Below are 10180 nucleotides of genomic sequence, written 5' to 3'. Positions count from 1 at the left end.
TTGATGATGGCAAATGTAAGGCATATAAAAACAGTAAAAAACTAAAGCAAAAGAATCAAGAGCTAAAGTCTTTAAAACAAAACTAACAAAAAACTAATCAGTTTTGAAAAAGAAAGATCCAAAAATCATCACTTAGAACCGAAGAGAACTAGAAGTTTTTTTTATGTGCCACGCTACTTCTTCCCCCTTTTGTCATCATCAAACACAATAAGGACCCAGCAGTACTGTAAGAGTGCCTCATGTACAACAAAGTCAATGTGTAGTAGCTCGAACACTCATCTAATCATACTAGCCATCCCAACATTATCATGAGCATATTAAGATACGATTAAAGCACAAACTGAGTTCAAGATGAAAATAAGAAAAAGAGAAAAGAGTACAAAGAAAGAAAAGGAAGAGAAAAAAAAAATAAACCAAAACATGTTATCACCAAAAAGGATGGGTGATAAAAGACAGTCACAACTAGTCACCATTGTTTTAGTACAAAGCAACCAAAAGAAATTGTTTCATCAGATTAATAAGGGAAGGGGATTAGGGATTGGAGGGCTTAGAAGGCTTGGGACGAACAAGAAAAGCATCAACCATATAATCAATCTTCTCCCGAATAGCTGATTCTCCCTTCTGCACACGTGTGAGGATCAGCTCCTGCTGAAGATCAACACGGGCAACTCTTGCTTCAAGACCCTGGACTCTGGTATAAAGGAGAGACAGAGACTCCTGAATTGTATGCAATATACCATGAAGACCAGTGGTGGACAGAAGAGTAAAATCTACTGTACTCTATCTTGAAGGAGCTTGATCCTCCTCAAGATCAATATGAACTACCCCCGGACCCTGTTCCTTGGGGGCCTTGGTCTCAGCAATTCTCTGACTCTTACGCACAAACCTAGGTCCTTCAGCACTGACCTCGTCCTCTAACTTCCGCTTTACCCCAGTTTCAATCTTTCCTTTAGTTTTTGCGACCTCAAAGTCTAAGATCCCACCCTCTACCTTGAGAGACAGCATGGATAAGCTCTCCTGGGTCAAATAGTTATCAGGTTCCAGATCAAAAGAGGTACTGCAAGGGAGTTTTATGTGATTCTTCTTGAGGATTAGCATACCCCACCTTGGTGTTGTGGGAGATACAGTAGGAAAGGTGAGAAATCATTAAAGCAGGAAAGTTTATTTTTATGTTCTTAGCAAGGCAAAACATCAAGGAAAGATCCATGAGGCTCACTTCAGTCCTCTTGGAAGTCCTTGGCAGAATAAAGCGCCAAACTAAGTGAAACAAAAATTTGTGAAAAGGAGAGAGATCTTTCTGATCTAGGGACTGGTCAGACTCCTTACCCTCAAAGTGACTCAAAATGGTAGCGTTTGAAGCCCCATTCACATTTAACTTAGCCCGACCCTTCACATATTCCTTGTACCCCTCATTAGGTACATCAAACCATTCCCCTAAGGACTTTGCATTGAACTTAACCAATTTTTTAGCGACAACACTTATGAATAAACCCTCGGTATTTTCAAACTTAGCAACAAACTCACTCATTTCACTTTCATAAGGACCTTCATCAAAACTCAAAACTTTGACCCATTTTTTAAACTTAACAAGATCAAGAAACTTATTCCACTTAATTTTCTTGCACCAGGTGAAATCGACACAAAACCCAATGATATACTTAGAGGATTTTGATTTCTTACCCGTACCAAGATTTCTTTTTCTTGCTTTGTTTCAACATCATCTAGATCTTCTTCTTTCTTTGGAGAAAGCACTTCATTTTCAGTCGAATTTGCTTGAGAACCCAGAGAATCTTCATTTGAGTTGGAAGATTCATTCTCACTTTCGTTATAATCCACTAGGGGTGAAGCTTTTTCAGCTATTAAATGTCGTTTATATTTTGGTTTGTTTTGATGCGTTTTTATTTTGGGGTCAAATTTATGGGAATTGTGAGGAGGAATTAAATGTGGCTTTTCCCTTCCTTAATTCGTCAAATCTGGTGAATGATTTTAGTTTTAAGTTTGTACATGAACGCTGGTGAAACGTTGCAAAAAAAAATACGGGGGATGAATGAAAGATGATAATAAATGGAAAAAGAAAAAAAAAATATTTACGTGAAGAGAAAGAAAGGAGTAGAAAGTGTGAACTCATGCATGTAACATGTTCAATCTATATGTACAACAACCTTTCTATATTTACTTAAGTATATGTATGGACAATAAGGGGAGTATTATGAAGACTAGTGTAAGTCCTTTACAAAGAATGTACAATGAGTGATGAAAATCACAAAATGTTGCTGGCCACTTAGTGTCATCTTGTAACTAAGGGTTTTATAAGAAGTAGCACACTCAATGAATTCTAATCATTCATGGCTCTAAGCAAATTTTCTCGAATTTTTCTCTAGGAAGTTGTTTAGTCAAAATGTCAGCTATTTGATTTTATGTTGGACAAAATTCAAGTTTGACAAGACCTATTTCTACATTATCCTTAAGGAAATGATATCCAATGAGAATATGCTTGACCCATGAATGATGAACTAGATCCTTAAAGATACAAATAGCACTAGTATTAACACAGTAGATAGGAACACACTTAAACTTAATGCCAAAATCTCTTACTTGTTGCTTGATCCAAAAGGATCTGGGAACAGCATGCAGCAGCAGTCACATACTCTGCCTCTGCTGTGAATAAGGCTACAATATTTTGCTTCTTTGAGCTCCATGACACCAAGCTTGATCCTAGGTACTGGACAATGCCTGAAGTGCTCTTGCGGTTAACCATGTCACCAACATAATCCGCATCCGAATTGCTTACAGGTCAAACACATTACTTCCAGAATAGAACAAACATAAGTCATCGCTTCCTTTCATATTCCTCAGAATTCTCTTAACTGCTGTTAAGTGAGATTCTTTGGAATTTGATTGGAATCGAGCACATAAACCCACACTAAAAGAAACATCAGGCTACTTGCAGTTAATTATAGTAATGAACCAAGCATACCTCGATATTGCTTCTTGTTTACACACTTACCATTTGAATCTTCATCTAACCTTGTTCCTTTGGACCTCATTTAGATCCTCTTGTATAGCGTTGATCCAATTGGCCTCCTTGAGTGCTTCCATATAGTACTTAGCTTCTGTGATAGACAGGAAAGCGTGAAAAGCACAAAAATTCTTCACTTTGGATCTCGTTTGAGTTTCCTTTTCAATATCACATATTGTCAATTCTAAAAAAAGAACACTAAACCAACTACAAGAGGGGGGTAAATTGTATTTGAGGAGAAATTTTCAATTTGTAATGCGGAATTAAAGCAACCTCGAAATTAGAAAGAGACAAACACACGAGATTTTTACAAGGAAAACTTCCTACCCCCAATAGGAAGAAAAACCTTGACCACGAGGGATTTTGACTCAAACTCTCTTTAATATAATAGGCCAAAAGACTCTCCTTTGTACAAACTAATATTGGACCTTCTCTGTTCCTCTATGAACTTGTTCCCCAGTCACCTTGTTCCCCCCTGAACACGTGATTTTTCTCTCTTGACTTCCCTCGAAGTCTACTATATTCTCTTTCTCTTTATCTTGAATACAAGGATATTCTCTTAATTTTCTCTCACCCTCGCACTATGAATATTATAATAATGAGTATGTTGAATAAAGAAGAAATTACAGGAAAAACTTTCCAAGTAATGATAGACTTTTTTCGCTTGAAAGTTCTCAAGTTTTTATTCAAATAATTTCTTCTTATATAGCTGCTGCAAATCTTCTTCTACTGGTCATGTTGTGCTCCATGTTCTCCTCAAATTGCGCAAGTGGAGTAATGGAGATCATGGCTTGATTTCGCTGCACTTCCTCCACACTTCTTGCAACGGAAATAAACTTCCCACTACTATCCGTTAGTGGTCTAATCTTCCAACAAGTAATGCGCAGGTGGAGGAGTTAGTTGGACAGCTTTACGGATTTAGCTCCACAATTTCAGCCACGCTTATTCCAACTGCTTTCCAGCAAGTAACACGCAGGTAGATGGAGTTTGTTGGATATATTTAAGGATCATCTCCACACTTTCCTCCACGCTATTTTCCATCTGTTATTCAAACAATTCCAACAGCAACAAATATCTAATAACTTAAAGAATCTTTCATCCCAAGATTCTAAGTTACTAGAATATCAAACATACCATATGATAAAAATTCAAAGTGAAATTAAATATCTTGACTTAGATTAAATAATTAATCTTTCTCCATAAGATATAAATGCAAATTTGAACATTACATTATTTTTTGGTATTTTATATTTTTCGCAAAATAAAACTATATAGTAAAAGTAACCTAAGTATTTGGCATCATCAAAACCAATCAAAACATGGAATACAACAAAATTAATTATGTTCTGAAAATATTATTTTATTTGAGTTATGGAGTATGAATTTTATTTGTCATTCTTGTAATATATTGTTCTATTAATTTTATGAGGTTATTATTATATTATTTTATATTTCGCGTTTGATGAGCAATTTGTTATTTTGTAGTTACCTGATTCAGAAACTAAAGTCGGGTTCCCTTCCTTCTGTTACATTGTCGGTTAATGAGGTAATATACCCTCCCCCCCCCCCAATTATTTTGTCGGCATTTCTCACCTAAATCAAACCCCCACTCTTTCTCTCTCATACTATTTATCACACTCGAAGAATCCCCAAAGAAAACCCCCAACATCCAAAACCCCTTATCTCCCTCTTCTCTCTCTTCTCGCGCGTCCGCGCCGGTGGTTATAGGTCGGCGGTGTTGTCATCGTCAGTTCTTGCTCGCCGGAACACTGTCGATTTATGGTTGGGGTTCTTGTTGTTATGTTGTTGTTCTTTGTTTAGTAAAAGTATGTGAGTTAAGTTTAGTTAGTTCAGCTATATAATCTAGAATTATGATTATGAATTGAGGATGCTAGTCGTGTGATGTAGCTAGTGTTGTTATTGAATTTATAGTTGATTATGATTTGAGGATTATGGAATGGGGATGCTAAAGGTTGATAATTTCTAAATTAGGAATTGGTTATGGTTCCATTTTCTTAGATTAGTTAAGATTGATTATTGATTATCGTTATAATTGTGAGGTCATTTTTGAAGGATGATTTTAGAGTGAAGAATCAGCCGGGTTATGAAGTTGATTGTGTTGTTGGACTTGGATTGTGTATGAGGTAACTTTTATATTTAGTAAAATCATTTACTCATGGCCTTTCTATGTGTGATTTGATAATTAAGTTCGTACTATGGCCATAGATACGAATGTGATGATGCAATGTCATTGATTGATTATGAATATGCAACTGTTTTGCTGGCTTAGTTTATGAACTGAAAATAGAAAGTGGACAAGGTATGGGTGGAGGAAGGTTACTCTTTTGACCTGATACGGTCGGCTACGCTCCATAACAAACCTTGGGGGTAGTATTGCTGGGCTCCATAACAAACCTTGCAGGCAGCATTTGTCCAAAGCATGTACTTGCCACTGATTTGTTTAAGAGAGTGAGCTATCCAGCGTTGTAACGAGATGAAAATGGTTTGATAAATAAAATATTTATAACGGACTAAAGTAAAGGTTACGAGGTTTTCAATCATTTTGGAATTGTGTTTGTTTTGTATTTTTTTTCCCTGAATTTGCAGGTTTGATGTCAAGAGCTCGGGAATGGAAGTGGAGCAAGAATAGGATTCTGTTTTATTAAAGATTGAGTTTGTATTTTAGATAGCTGATTAGAGATTACTTTTCAATATTTCATTGTATATCAGTTTTGGGAATTTAGTTCAATCATTGGAGTATTTAAGGATATTTTTTCCGCTGCGAGTTAATTTATTTAAGAGTGAATCTAGTTTATGGTTGTCGAGTGTGTTTCGCTAGCAGATCGGAAGAGCGGGCTGTTACAATTTGTCTATGTAGTTGTGGTTTATTAATGATGATTATGCATTAATTTGGGTGTTTTGAGGCCTTAAAACAAATATTGATCACATCTTTGGTATTTGGCTACAAACGTTCTTAATGGAATTTTGAACCCAAATCTCACCCCCACAAATCAACTTAATTTCTAGGGCAAGATATTAGGTAGAAATTAAGGGGATCCGATTATCTATCAGTGGTTTTACGTGCTTATATGATTTCCTAATCGATTAACTAAAGACCCCTCGATAAAGCATTTAGTTAATTAATTAAGCAATGTATCTTGAGAATCATTCTAGAGGGAAATTGAATATTTTTCAAGAGAGCTAAACCTTGCATAGTTATCTATTATAAATCCACATGGCATTGATAATCATTCTTCCCATTTGATTCATTGCTAGATGCCTTGAACCTAGTATTTTTTTATTGATCTTTATATCCATTTTGTGTTTGATTTTGTGTTATTCGCAGTTCGATAGCATAGTTGTTAGCAAACCATTAAAAACCCTTAAATACCGTTCAAATAGGCAATTTAAGCTTGTTTAGACTTCAATTACTCTCAATTTTTCTATGGATCGACCCTTAACTTGTCTTTACTACATTCTTTTTAATTTTTTGTTATGAGTTAAAAAAATTATTTTTGAGTGATTTTTGTTGCCTTTACGACACAATGAATACAAATTTCCACAATAGTTTAACATCAATTATTAAATCAATCAATATATGTGTAACTATTACAACATGCTATGAGTAAAAGATATTTACATTTTGGGTTGTTGATTTTATTAATTTGTGAGCCATATTTATAAGATACAAGGAGCCATAATGATCATAAAAGATCATCAATCATGGCTACAATTACCTAGACCATATCATAAAAGATATTACATGTATTATAATAGTTATAAACAATCAAGTATTTATTTACTATTATATGAAATTATTGTCAGACTTAAATGGTTTTGTTAAATTATATAATTAGGCTCTATTATTTTGGACTGCATTAATAGAAATTCATATCAACTCAGTTAATACAAATTCAGTTGAGTTAAGTTCACTTCAGTATATTATTATGATCAACACTTTTATTATCATCCTTATTATTGTTCTTAAGACATTCGACACTATTTTGACATTTGTGGCATATTATAAATCACCTTCCACTTTTTCTTTAACTACGCAAATGCACATTCAACATAAGATATGCAGTAAGAATATTATTATTATATACGTTATTAACAATATTGCTATACATATTATTAAGAATATTATCATTAATATAATTATTATTATTGACATAATAAAGACACTATTATTATATATTTATATTATAAATTATCATTATTAATAATATTATTATTTTACTTTTTATTATTAATATTACTCAACCATGAAATATAAGTTCAATTCAGTTCAAATAAATTAATAAGTTTATTGTAGTCAATTTTAGTTAAGTCCAAATGAACATGGCCTTAGTCTAATGTAAATAATTTTTCCCTCAAAAAAAAAAATACCCAAATAAAACTAACATTTCATAATCAAGATTTTCTTGTGATTCCAATATTTAATGATAATTTTAAAATTTAATGAACACAATCATTTAAATAATATACCTAATTGTTTTCTTTGAGCTTAATTGTTACCAAATATCTAACATTAATTGACTTTGATATATATACAATTAAGGAATCAGATTGAGAAATTATGTTACAAAGTTACTTGACATATTTTGTTCATTTGATGTTCATGATTGAAAGGTTAGAATATAATATTCGTCATAATATGAAAACAATATATCCCAAATTAATACTTAAAATTCATAATCAAGATAATATACTTTTTTCTAATTCCATTATTGAACAATAATTTTAAAAGTTTAATGAACATAGTCATTTAGAGTACTTACCTAGTTGTTCTCCTGAAGTTTCTGATTTGCTAAATATCCAACATTACTAAATTTGAGTGGTAGATATCTATGGAAACAGATTTAGAAGTTAAAATAGCATTTATGCACGATTTATACTATTTCTATCATTTCGCCTAAATTTTAGTAATTGCATAGATATAAATAATAAAAACAAATATTAGTATGGCAATTAAATAGTTTAAATAATTGATTTTTTCTTAAAACATTATATGGTCTTAAAATAAATTAGGAAAATTTCCTCAGGTACCCCTGAGTTTGAGGTAATTCTCAAATTGCCACTCACATTTGGGGAATTTCTCAAATATCCCTGAATTTTAACTTTGTACTCAAAATGCCCTTATTGCTAACAGAACCCAAACGTTGTTATTTTTTCTCTCTTACTCCTCAGTTTTCTCTCTCTCCTCCCACCAACCTCCATTGATGACTATCTAAACCTCCAAGATTTCTTTCTCTTCCTACCTCCATGCCTTTCTCTCTCCTTCCAATCTTCATCTTCATTTTCTATCTCTTCTTTCTCTCTCCTCTTCTCCTATTTTCTCACTCCATAAGGTCCATTTTCTCTCTCGGATGGCAATAATGTCGGCTTACTATGAGCTCCACTTTCTTGTTGAGATGAACCTTTTGACGGGTCTTGAACAATTATGGAAATGGCAGCCACCATTACCATCTAAAACATCAAAAATTACAAATTATCCTTCTCAAATTCAGGAGATCAAACCATAAATCTGCACAAAATCTGTGAAATCGCACAAAAATGTGAGATACTCAAATGAATATTGGAGTGGATTTAGCGTTCCCAACCCACAAAATAGCTCTTTTTTTAGCAATAAATTTGTGGTTGATCAACAATCTTCCATGAAATGTACCCGCTTAAAACAATCTGGAAAAAATTGTTGTAAATAGTACTAGATTCAAGACTTAAGCTTATAGAAAATAAAAGTGTCGTGGAGTTTTTAGTTTGGGTTTTGTAAAATCTTTAGGAGGGGAGAGAAATTCATGGAGGTGGGAGGAGAGAAAAAGCTTGTAGCTTTAGATATTCACTAATTGAGGATGGTGGGAGGAAAAGAGAAACTTGAAGAGAAAGAGAGAAAAAACAAATGCATTAGGGTTCCATTAGCAGTAAGGATTTCGAGCACAAAGCCAGAGTTCAAGGGTATTTGAGGTATTTCCTAAATGTGAGTGGAAATTTGAGAATTACGTTAAACCTCCTGGTACACTTGAGGAAATTTTCCAATAAATTATCTTCATTTGCCAAATACCTTTTGATACTCCCTGCGTCCCATAATATAAGTCTCGATTCTATTTTTACATGGAAATTAAGGTAAGTGGAATATTGTTTTATTTGGATAAATAGATTCATTTATTGAGAAAAAAAATTTAGATTATTATTTTTTTAACAAAAAAAATAAACATGTAATGTTGCACGGTTTAATGTATAGAGAAGTTCAATGGTAAGATTTCATTTTGTCATCAATAATGGTGCATCGGGAGATGAAATTATGAAGACATTTTAGGAACTAAATTGTTTTCATGAGGGTATTTTTGGCATAGTTATTGATTGAAAATGAAAAAAAAAAAAGGATGTATATTTTGGGATACTTTATAAGGAAACAAGACTTATATTATGGGATGGAGGGAGTATAATTATAGTATTATTTAAATATGAATGGTAATTATGTCATATTCATTTCGCATAGTATTGAAGAATATAGCTGATAACTACCAAAGAAAATATAGGAGAAAATATTTTTAATAAGCCAACCTTTGCGCGGTCTTTCCAAAATAAGTCAAACTTTGAGATATTCCTCACTAAGTTAAGCTTGTATGGTTGTTTTATTATGTTGAGTTTAACCTGTTTGTGACCTGTTTAGTAGGTTACATGTGATGTGTGTTACAATGTGATTGGTTCGCTTTTTTGTGATTTTTTCATATCCTTAATTTTAATTCTGGTTTTTGCATAAATATTAAAGAAAATCCTCCTCCCCTAATCTTTCTCTCTCCTCCTCTAGGCCACCTCTCTCCTCAGCACTCTTCTCCACTCCCATGTCCGCCTCTCACCATCTCTCTCCTCAACGTCATCAACCTCCTTATAGGACACATCCCCGATCAATTGTCTCACTTTAATGCAACGTTGTTTCAGTGTTTAAGGAGAATAAAGAGCTTTATGGATACCCCCCTTGAGTCGTTCAAAAGCAAAAGGTTGTCTCTAATGGCGATTGTTGGGATTGGGCTTAGAAGCGGACTTTTGAGCCTTGTTGTTAGCTAAACTGTTAGGATTTAAGGTGGTGGGTTGGATTGTTAGAGTTAGGTTTAAGGTCGTGGGTTGGGTGGTGGGTGAACTGGGTAGTTATGGTGGGGG

The sequence above is a fragment of the Beta vulgaris genome, chromosome 3 (genome assembly GCF_026745355.1).
Source record: "Beta vulgaris subsp. vulgaris cultivar EL10 chromosome 3, EL10.2, whole genome shotgun sequence".
NCBI classification, from domain to species: Eukaryota; Viridiplantae; Streptophyta; class Magnoliopsida; order Caryophyllales; family Amaranthaceae; genus Beta; species Beta vulgaris.
Note: the sequence above shows the minus strand (reverse complement) of the source record.